Source organism: Callorhinchus milii, unplaced genomic scaffold (assembly GCF_018977255.1).
Source record: "Callorhinchus milii isolate IMCB2004 unplaced genomic scaffold, IMCB_Cmil_1.0 Scaffold17, whole genome shotgun sequence".
NCBI classification, from domain to species: domain Eukaryota; kingdom Metazoa; phylum Chordata; class Chondrichthyes; order Chimaeriformes; family Callorhinchidae; genus Callorhinchus; species Callorhinchus milii.
In genome coordinates, this window is record NW_024704758.1 from 15,343,187 (window position 1) to 15,355,495 (window position 12,309).

Below are 12,309 nucleotides of genomic sequence, written 5' to 3' on the forward strand. Positions count from 1 at the left end.
GGTTTGAAAAACAATTTGACACAAATATAGATATATATATAAAAGTCGCAAAGAAATAAAACTCACCTTAGTTTTTTTAAAACACTATTGTAAACATGTGTGTTTTGTGTTTGCCTGTCTTGTCTCTCTTTCTCTCTAAATATGTATTTTTTAAAAAAGGAAAAAATAAATAAAAACAATAAAAAGTTAGCAAGTTCTCTCTCCCCCTTTGGTTAGTTATGATTTTTTTCTTTTCTTTTCCCCCTTCCCTTCCCCTCTCTGTCTGTCTGTCTGTCTGTCTGGGTTTGGGGAGGGGGCTGCTGTGTGTTATTTGCTGGCTATTTGGAGGGAGAGAAGGAGGTTGAAGGAAGCAGTTGGAGCTGATGGAGGGCAGAGCAGAGCAGAAACGGGCAAGAATTCCAGGAATGAGAACAGGAATGAAATGAACGCGATCCGGAGCCTGCGCACTGCCTGCCCAGCCCAGCCCAGCCCAGCGCGCATGCCTCCCCTCCCTCCCTCCCTCCCTCCCTCTCCCCCCTCTCCTCCTTCCCTCCAGCCCTATGGGACTTGTAGTCAGTCTAATGCTATCCTTTTCCCATTATACAGGGGCCACCCTTTTTCTCACCATATTTGTTAAGACAGTCACAAGGCATTGCTTTTGCTTTCCTCATTATATCTGCAATCATTCCCATGCATTGCAATGCAACCAGCAACAACAACTTGCATTTATGTAGCGCCCTTCATGTGGGGTAGTGTCCCGGAGAGTCTAACAGGATTTCCCGTCCTTTTTCCCTATTGCAAATACGTATATGCATTTCTGTAACCTCCCTCCCCCCTAAAAAAATATTTGACTTGTTTCTTGATTGTTCTTTTTCCTTCTAACCCTAACTCCCTCCCTCCACCCATCTCCCCAGCAATAGCTTGTGTCAGGACATGTTCAACTGGTGCCAGTGTCACTCCCCAAGTTGGCATTCGGCGCTGGCTGCATTAAATGGCCCCATACTCCAGGACTGTGTGAGAGAGTCAGAGCTGAGCTTGATCCTGACAGCTTCCCAGGCAGGAACTTTCCAACAGATGGTCACTGGTCAGTTAGCAGGAAGGGAACACAGATTATTTTTTTTGCTCCCTCTTTCCTTCATGGACACTGAGGCCAATATTGGCATTGCTATTCAGTCACTGGTATGGACAATCCAATTGGCTTCTCTTGACTGAGGTGGGGGGGGGGGGTTGAACAGGGTTCCTGATCATCAATACTGGTTTCCCTGCTGGAAAATGTGGGACTGTGACCTGGATCAGATGCAGTTAATTATGAGAGTCTGTCTCCCACAGCCACCGAGCCTCCTGGCACTCACTGTCCAGGCACTCGCACCATGTGAACACTGGCCATTGGTGGGAGGCATCACAGGGATTCTACTGCTCACAGAACCATCACAGCAGAATTCAGAAGATAAGGTGAGAGAATTGGAAGAACAACAATAAAAGGTTTAAATTTCCATCCAAGAAAACAAGCTGCTGATAAATGAACGCAAAGGAGTAATGAGTCATTAACAGTTCAATCACATTTTAGTCTGGATGTTCAATTACATATAAATATACAAACACACACACAAATATTTAAGAAATAAAATGCCATTAATTTTCTTTGATGAATTTGCCAACAGGTTAAAAATAATCCCTGTCTGTAACCTGTAACCCATTACTAATAATATAATAATCCTTGCATTTGATTTAGTGCCTTATCACATTGTTGAAACGTCTCAAAGTGCTTCACAGAATATGTATTTCGATTCATTTTCAAGTCTGTTCATTTCATAATTTATTTTTCTCTTTAATCTGTTCAAATGGACACAATGCTCACACAATAAGTGTGTCGTACAGAAAACTGGTTCTCAAAGTTTTGATTTTTCTTCTTGTTTTCTATACCCCCTCCTCGTCCCCCACAGCCCCACAATACTCATGCACAATCACGCACACACACTTACACTTATCCTATTTCTGTACAACTTTCTGTTTGTGTGCTTTACGTGTTATACAGCACAAAGTAGCAAACTTCCTTGGGTTGGAATTTGCAACAAATTTTGTGTCAGTGGTAGAAATCCACATAAACATATTCAGACTCTACCTTTGGATGTTTGACACAGTGTAATTATCAATAAACAGCTCTTTTTGTTTGTTTACAAGCACCAACTCACTGATACAAGTTATTTCATAACAAATCATCACTTCGATTGTGGGTGACTTCATCTTTTAAAAGCTCTTCTTCCTGCCTTAAACAAAGATTTGGCAAACACATTTTAACAAAGACAATTCTCCTTTAATTATTCTGCTCAACCAAAATGCAGGGAACAAAGCAATCCTCACTGCCACTGTAAGAGGAACAAATATGTCATTACATTTGGGCACAAATGGGAGCAGATATTCAGGAGTCCTGTTTAAGCCTCAGTAAGTAGACCAAAAACAAGGAAATCTAAGGCTGAGGTAAAAGTCTAATTTGAACGATGTATTCAAATGGTTAATTTAGACAAAATATTTTCTCTCTTTGCAGTTATGTTTGTTTTAACAGGTTTATTGGGGGGGGAAGAGTGAGTGAGGGGGAGTGTGAATGAGGTGAGGGGATGTGAGCGAGGTGGGGTGTGAGTGAGGTGAGGGGGGCTGTGAAAGAGGTGAGGGGAGATTGAGCAAAGAGAGATGAAAATTAAAGACTCTGGTTTGGGAGTGTACATCAAAACTCTATTTGAATCCCTGGCAATAATTAAAAGATTAAAGCAATAACAACAGTGCTCCCATAATTTACCTCTGCAGAAGTTCACACAAACATTTGCTTTGAAAGCTAGAATATTTTAGTCCCAACCCAGTCCTAATTCTTCCCTCAATAAATCTAGGTGGTCCAGATGGGATATGTTAACAGTTCAAACTGAGCATAATGTTTTACTGAGGCCAATTTATAAAATGACAGTTCACTGAGAAAAAAAAACTTTAGTTTTCGGCTACACATGGGCACTGCACTGGGTTACAATTTCTGCTGCAATTATTAATATAGGAACTGTATCAAGTGCAAAGGAAATATGAACACACGACCTGAATAAGCCCCTCTGGTCTACGAAACTGATTCCAAAGTACATTGGTCATTTGAGCAAAATCTTTTCATTTACACCCCCCAATAAACGTTGAGAAAACCGGATGAAATTTGTGCAATTCAATAATAATAATCCTTGCATTTGACATAGTGCCTTATCCACGTCTTCAAGATGAATCAAAGCGCTTCACAGAATATTAAGAAAATGTGGTCACTTAATCCACGACTGTTTATCGGACACTGCTGTGCACAATTGGCTGCACTGTTATGCCCACAAAATATGCCGTCAATCCACTTTACAGTATATAAGGATAATATTAATTGGATTGAGTGACCAATTTATTATTAATGATTCAAAGATGTAGGACTGCAAAATTGCGATCATGCTGCTTATTCGGAAATAACAATGAGGGTGGTAGAAAAGACGAGTTAGAAGTACAAAACAACACATTTCACAGGATTTCGCTTGCTGACATTTTTTTTGAACTGAAGCCCGGGAAATGACACAACAAAAAATCTATTTAAATAATTGGCTGTATGCAACACGTTGGTAATTATTCAAATGTCTTTTGGCATTCATACAATTACAATGAGTACCATCAGGACTGATCTGATTAAATAACTGTTTCCAACACCAGCATTAAACTGCATCCCATTACGTGGGTTATGTTACTGTATGGCATCCAAACAGCCACAGAATAGCCCTGGAACGATGCTGGTGTGTGTGTGGCTCAGGCATGTGCTGATAAGGACTGTGCAGTGACCTGGACAGACAAGCACAGAATAGTGAGGTGAGGAAATTGTTCCCATTTAGAAAGAGGACTGCAATATATTAAGGGGAGGGGGTATACTGGATGTTTAAAAATATATTTCGTAAGTGAGGTCTTTGGATCAGCACGACTTGTCTCTAATCATGCAAAGTATTTCTGTTTTGTAGTTTTATACAACAATCTTTTAAAAAAAAAGCTACGTTAAAACCAGCAAGAAAATCTGGATTTTTGGTATCTTCCACACTTCATCAGAGTTTGCGTTAATAATAAAATACTGTATAAATATATTCATATATAATGTAAAATAGGTCAATTACAAAATATATATATTCCATATTTTCATGTTTACAATATTGCTTTGGCTGGAGTTTTGTGTAACGTTGCAGTAAAACATTAAACAAAAATAAGTTCATTGGAAAAGGGAATGGAGCAGGAATGAAAGTGCACTTGTTGCGTGGACCAGAATCAAGGCACCAGAAACTGGTTGATATAAAGTAACCCCCAAGTACAGAAGCCCCTGACAGTGCAGTGATACACGGAGATGGTGGCAGAGGTTCACACTGGGTGAAATAAATGTTTTTTAAAAAATTAAATCAAAATGCAACATGAAATATATATTTTTTTTAAAAAGTAATAATTTGGTCACACAAGCCACAACTGTTTGTGGGACACTGCTGTGTGCTGCCGTGCATCGCCCACAAAAATAATAGTCAATTCACTTTAGAGTTTAATTATGTGAAGCGCTTCGAGACGTCTCGGAAACGTGATAAAGCACAATATCAAATGCAACGATTATTATTAAAGTAAACTTCTGGGGGTGATTAGGTGGGGGAATGGGATGATGGGGGAGTGAGTGGGGTAGGTGGGAGAGTGGTGGGGGGGGGGGGCGCAAAAAAAAGACAATGGTAGAAAACGCTCAATTTAGTTTTTTAAAAACATAACTATATATGTGTGTATATAAGTATATGTGTGTATATATATATATATAAAATCTAGAAAGTTGGAATTGTGACAATCGGATCAAATGAATTCGAACTACAACTCCCAGAACTCCAGGTTTTAAATCCATCTCAAGATTTGCTTTTTTTTAAAAAAATCTCAATAAAATTCCAGTTTGGGCTAAGTTCAAAACAATGCGATCGGAACAAACATCCTTATCCAAAGCTGGGCTTCTGTTTCTCATCACCTTCACACTCGCCCCCTCCCCGGAGATCAAACGTTTTAGTTTGAAGGCGATTTGCAGTAAAGAATGCAACAGCATAGAGTTTGTGGTATGTGATCACTGTGCAATGGCAGATCAGTGCATTCTGGAGGACATGACACACATTCTGCATCACCAGCGAACTCCCAAACTGCGCTCTCCAGTCATTCACTGATTTCCTTTCCTTCTCTCTCTCTCTCTCTCTCCAGTTACATGACTGGGGAACGTCACACAGACCCCGTGTAGCCCACACAGCTCCTCACAGACAGACAGACAGACACACACAGCTCCTCACAGACAGACAGACACACACAGCTCCTCACAGACAGACAGACACACACAGCTCCTCACAGACAGACAGACACACACACAGCTCCTCACAGACAGACAGACACACACAGCTCCTCACAGACAGACAGACACACACAGCTCCTCACAGACAGACAGACACACACAGCTCCTCACAGACAGACAGACACACACAGCTCCTCACAGACAGACAGACAGACACACACAGCTCCTCACAGACAGACAGACAGACAGACACACACAGCTCCTCACAGACAGACAGACACACACAGCTCCTCACAGACAGACAGACAGACACACACAGCTCCTCACAGACAGACAGACAGCTCCTCACAGACAGACACACAGCTCCTCAGACACAGACAGACACACAGCTCCTCAGACACAGACAGACACACAGCTCCTCACAGACAGACAGACACACAGCTCCTCACAGACACAGACACACAGCTCCTCACAGACACAGACAGACACACACAGCTCCTCACAGACAGACAGACACACACAGCTCCTCACAGACACAGACACACACAGCTCCTCACAGACAGACAGACAAACACACAGCCTTTCACAGCGTTAGGGATCAGAAGCCATTGATTGATCCCCAACAACTATTTTGTTTGCATCGTTGTACCCAAACTGCACATTTCACTCTCTCCCCCACCCCCACATGCCCACGTCCCACCCACCCCCACATCACCCCCACCTTCCCACCCCCACACCACCCCCACCCTTCCCACCCCCACATCACCCCTTCCCACCCCCACCCTTCCCACCCCCACATCACCCCCACCTTCCCACCCCCACATCACCCCCACCTTCCCACCCCCACATCACCCCCACCCCCACATGCCCACATCCCATACCCAACAAAATATAAACACAAGTTGGCATTTTGATTAGGTTATAGTAAAAGGTTACAGAAAGTTGTTCTTTATATAAAACACGTTATCCCCCCCACACACACATACCCCCCCACACACACACTCTCCCTCACATACTCTCCACTCACACACTGTCACACACTCCCCCTCTCTCACACTCTCTCTCACACACACTCACCATTTACCTGTGTGTAATCTTGTGAGACTTCAGCCCCTCTTTACCTGACCTTTGGCGTCAGGCGACTGATGTTAATCAACAAGTCCGTACGTCATGGTCCATCGCCATCTAGTGCAGCTGGTAATAACAGCAGCCCTGATCCAGATAGCTGCCAACACACTAACCATGTAACTACCACTACAACTAGTCATGTAACTACCACTACAACTAGCCATGTAACTACCACTACAACTAGCCATGTAACTACCACTACAACTAGCCATGTAACTACCACTACAACTAGCCATGTAACTACCACTACAACTAGCCATGTAACTACCACTACAACTAGCCATGTAACTACCAATACAACTAGCCATGTAACTACCAATACAGCTAGCCATGTAACTACCAATACAGCTAGCCATGTAACTACCAATACAACTAGCCATGTAACTACCAATACAGCTAGCCATGTAACTACCAATACAACTAGCCATGTAACTACCAATACAGCTAGCCATGTAACTACCAATACAACTAGCCATGTAACTACCAATACAACTAGCCATGTAACTGCCAATACAACTAGCCATGTAACTACCAATACAACTAGCCATGTAACTACCAATACAACTAGCCATGTAACTACCAATACAACTAGCCATGTAACTACCAATACAGCTGACAATATAATTGACAATATAACTGACAATATAATTGACAATATAACTGACAATATAACTGATGGACACTACAGTAACATTCACTTACACAAATTGGGAATATGTTTCAAATACAGTGAAAAGCATGGAAGAAATTTTGCAACAGGAAGTTTTCGGTGTAGATTTTGGTTAAGTAACATAATAAATAAAATCATAATAATTCTCGCATTTAAATACAATCGTTGCATTTCACAGTAAATGATGTGAAGAGCTTTGAGACGTCATTCCGACATGATAAGGCTCTAAACCAAATGCAAGGATGACGATTATTATTATTATTATCTACTATTCCAGTAATGCTGTTTCAAGTAATTGACTATTGTTAAATGTGACATTTGCAGTTCTGATCCTGTAGAGAAAACACAAGAAGAAGAATGGCTTTTGAGAGGGATGCTTTCACACCTTGATAACTCACCACCAGGTCCACAGCTCTCCCCTACTACAGTGTCAGATTAGTTACAAACCATCACGTCCCAAGGCACTGCCATATTATCTGCTTAGTCAAGTATGTGTCAAGTGCAAATATAATGTTAAATTCAACAATAGAAAAAAACTTTGTAGATTTATGGGTTGCTTTATGAAACTTTAAAAGCAAACTCTACAATTGTGCAGCTGTTTCACTGGATGCAGACCTGCTATTCCAGTCATTTCAAATCAAATGCTTTAATAAGACAGTCAACCTACGTGAAAGGCACTGTGTAAGTGCAAGTTTGTTTATTGAAGAGAAGTGAGAGCTTCCTTGTATGTGTAGTCGATTGTGTACATCAATGTGTAGTGCTTGATTGTGAAAGACAATTGAATTGGGTGCTTATGGACAGATAGCAAAAAAAGTAAATGATTAATGGTGAATTTATTCCTTCAATACTCACAGCACAGAGAAATGTGATAATGCTACAATACTGCCATCGCTTTTTAAAACCCATGTATTTAAAAGCTTGGAAATGTGTGCACACTATATAGAAATCCTTGCTTATAATTGTCTCCTCTTGTCTGTCACACTGTTACCCTCAGTCACACTGGATACTTCTACTTTTTTTTGTCCAGGTGTCAACTCCACATATCTAAACCCAGGTAATGCCCAGGTAAAAGGCATAGGGAAAAAAAAGGTTCAGTCACTCCACTTTATAAGGAAAATCCTGTGAAGTGAAAGCTGGGGTTCAAATTCCATGTTGGGTCTTGAATCGCATAGTCTAAGTTGACACTCCAATACAGCGCTGGGTATGGCGGTGGGAGGGGGGCTGGGGTGTTTACTTTTTCCAAGATGCCGTCCTTCAGATGAGGCGTTAAACCGAGGTCCTGTCAGCCTGTTCATGTAGACATTAAAATTCCATGGCACTATTCAAAAAGAGGAGTTTCTCACTCCCAAGGTCCTGGCCAACAATTCCCCCAAATAAAATTGTTCACTCGTAACGTAACTGTTTGTGAGACATGGCTGCGCGCAATTGTGCTGCCGCGTTTGCCTACAAATACAGCTACTCCACTTCACACTACATCCTGTGAAGCACTTTGCCTTTTTGAATCGTTAGCCCATCTGAAAGGTGCTGTATAAATGCAGGCTGTATATTAAATGTAAATATCATTATTATTTTATAAGAATGCAATGCTTTCAAGAGTGGAGGTGACAAACCAGCTAAACATTAACAGTGAAAGTACAACCCCACACACAGAATGGCAAAGTAGATCGGCTTTTAATATAAATATTTTTTATTTAACGAAAGACATTTCATGACAGGAATTTTGCAGATATACTGTGACCGTAACAAGCAGTGACAAAATTCATAAATGCTGGAGGTGTGCAAAAATACAAAAAAAATTAATAAGTGTTTCAGATATAGTATTTAAAAAAAGTAAATACAGTAATAGAAAAAATATTTCTGCAAAGTAGCTATTTTTCGCAAATCATATTTGCCTAAATCTGTACACATCTGCTGAGAAATTGGAACAAAGCATCTGGAGCTACATCTTTGGTAGTTTGGATTAAACACGTTCAAAGCTTTTTAAAAAATAAAAATGAAACAGAAGCTGCACCATTAGAGCTACTGGAACCTTTGATTAAACACACGGCAAGACCCAGAATGAATCAGGAAGCAACTCATTTCTGTCAGTCGTCAGGACGTTTCTTTCCACTGATTCCAACGTTTCCAGATGTTTTTTTCAGTCATTTCACTTCCACCTGGAACATCTCCAATTCCAATTGCATCATTTCCTCTGGTCTCTCTTTATCCCACCGCCCCACCCCATTTTCCACTATGGTCTCAGTCAGGGAAAGACGGCACATAACGGATTAGTGGAAATGAACATCCTGATGCACACGGAAACCAGCCAAATACTTGTGTAACAGCCTTCACAAGCAGCCGTCAATGATCATCTCATTCACACAGTTTAATTTCACCCAGTAAACAAACCGTTCATATCTGGTCACTTCAAATCGTGACATTTGTATTTTTTTATATAGCATATATGAATAAAGCAATTGGTTTGAGGCTTTTTTTTGCACTATTTGTTCACAATCATTTGATTCTCATTTGAACAAGACCGGCTCCAGCATTTTACATCTGCTGAACTGCATCAAAAACATTCACTCGACTAAAGTTATGACGCAGATGGTAAAAGCTCTTGTCTTCCACGGGCAACCGTGCAATGCAAGCCTCTCGCTCAGAATGCTGTTGCTAGGGTCTAATACATAACTGAGCATGTATAATGAGTGACTTTGGAGAGCACATTTTAGAATCCTTTGGAAAAATGCCATCGAAAACGCAGAACAACAGCACTGAAATACTAACCCACACAATAGCACCCAGAGTCAAGTGGCCACCCAGTAATCCACTCAGAGTAATACTGGAGCATCAGGGCAACAGCACTCTTACCATTGATTTCAAATGATAAACCTAAAACTTAGCTTTCTACCCCCCCCCACCCCGGGCTATAGGTCTGTGGGTCTGACAAGGTGCTGGTTTGGGCTCTCAGCAGGCACGTGGATACTGGATGTGGATCACATCCCCTGCTGATCAGGGCAACAACCAGCTCTCAATTCCCAGTTATTGTCAAACACTGCATTTCCCCCCAATTCTCCTCAGACAGTCGTTGCTCCATAGTAGCTTTCAAAGGAGAATTGATTGGGTAACTGCAAAAGGAAAAATGTGCAGGACTATGGGGTAAGAGTGGGGGCCTGGAGCTATGGGGTAAGAGTGGGGGCCTGGGGCTATGGGGTAAGAGTGCTGGTAGTAGTAGTATTGGTTGCATGCTCTCTCAAAGAGCTGGCACAGGCACAATGGGCTGAATGGCTTCCTCCTGTGCTGTAAGATTGTATGGTTCTGTGACATGAAGCCTGCTGAGCACCTACTCTAACCCCTTCCACCCCAGGCCCTCCCCATCACTGAAGCCCCGAGTGGTTGCGCTATGTGTCACTTGTTCCCATCACCCCAGGTAACAGCATGGACAGCACAAGAGGAAACATTGACAGACGGAGGAGGAACTAACCGTGTGATTCAATATTAAAATTAAAGAATGAATTGTGTAAGAAAACCAATCACCCACAAGTCTGCACGGATTTGCAAATGATTTACTGGACCACACACTTGAATGGATTGTTAATCTTACTGGGTATTATATATATATATATATACATATACGGTATGAAAAATACAATCACTAAGTATTATACACACATATTCAGTACCGAGTCACTGAAACACCCGACAGGTGAAGCGGAAGTGTGTTTAACTTCAAGCTGCTTGAGGGCAAACAGTAAAATGTGCTCTAAACCTCCAACAAGATCCCGAAACTATGTCCAACCAACTGCAACTACAATATCGGGAGAGTAAATAAGCGGACGGTGAGAAGCTACACTGAGCCCAATGCTGCACACCGAGGCCAACAGCAGTGCACGCTGGCGGGACAGGCCACTCGCCCTGGACTGCAGGACATTGGAAACAGCTAGAAATGGAAACAGCTTGAGTTGACTTTTTTAAAATCCTATCTTCCACCCCACCCCACCGCCTCCGACAGCTCAGAATCTCATTCATAGCTTTAGACTTCAGAGGCAGTTGTTGAAATATTAAATGTGTGTGTGGTGGGGAGGGGGGGGGGAGAAGGAGACAATCAGGCATTCATTAGCATCTATAGTCCAAATATCTTCAGAAGTGGAAGAACTTACTTTATGCTGCTAATCTATAACTGAAGCCTGTTGCACATCTAAGGAAATGGATGTGGGATAAATATAAATATTAAGTGCTTGGATGTAACAGGAGAGCCAGGCTGCCAGTTTGATAATGAAAGCCACAGAGACAATGTATATACTTAAACAGAGCACAAGCATGTTCTTCATTAGTAATTAAAGCAGTTACTTTCCATAAACACCTTTGATCTCACTTTAAGCAGATTGAAGCCGTCCTCAGGGTTATATTAACGCGGCTCTGATCATATATACAAATAATCGGAGGCCTCGCTGTGGGCAAAATAGCCTGGCAACCGGCAAACACCAGCCACGTAATGGGGAATCGTGCAATGGCTAACATCACAGAGCTTGTCATGGCTGTTTTTAGGGCAATGCTGTGGGCTAATTGGATTGCCACGCTTGCTTACAAAACAGTGAATCCTGTGAAGCACTTTCAGACGTCCTCGCAAGAGGCGCTGTATCAAATGTAAGGCTTGTTATTATTATGGTAAGACACGCTAATGGGAGGGCCCATTAACGTCACCCACTACCAAAGGTAGCAACCCTGGACGGAGTTTGTATCTCTCAATGTTCTCAGTGGTCACTTAGCAAGTGTCTGAGGAAAAAGTACACAACAATCTCAAATTACGTTAAAGACAATCACTGTATGAATCATTATCCCCCCCGCCCCTCGCCACCATTCTCTTCCTTGGGACAGAACACAAGACCTAATTGTTCCCCATTTTGTCTCTTATTCTCATGTTTAATTCAGCAACTGCAGTTCAACAGGTCAATAAATAGCTTTAGTTTTAAAAGTGCGAGTTTGGAGGTGAACACCTCAGCTCTATCTTCTCGCTGGAAGCCCTGCAAGGCAGGTAAGTGATCATCTTCAATCTTAATCTGGCATTTGGCCCTATCTGACTCCCTTCCCCCTCACTCTCCATCAGTCTGTTTCAAGTGCCTATGGCACTAACGCAATCTTAGGATCAGATGACTCACATAAACCACCGAAGCTTGGCTCTCTGGTTTAGAATGTCATGCGCGCCTCTTTA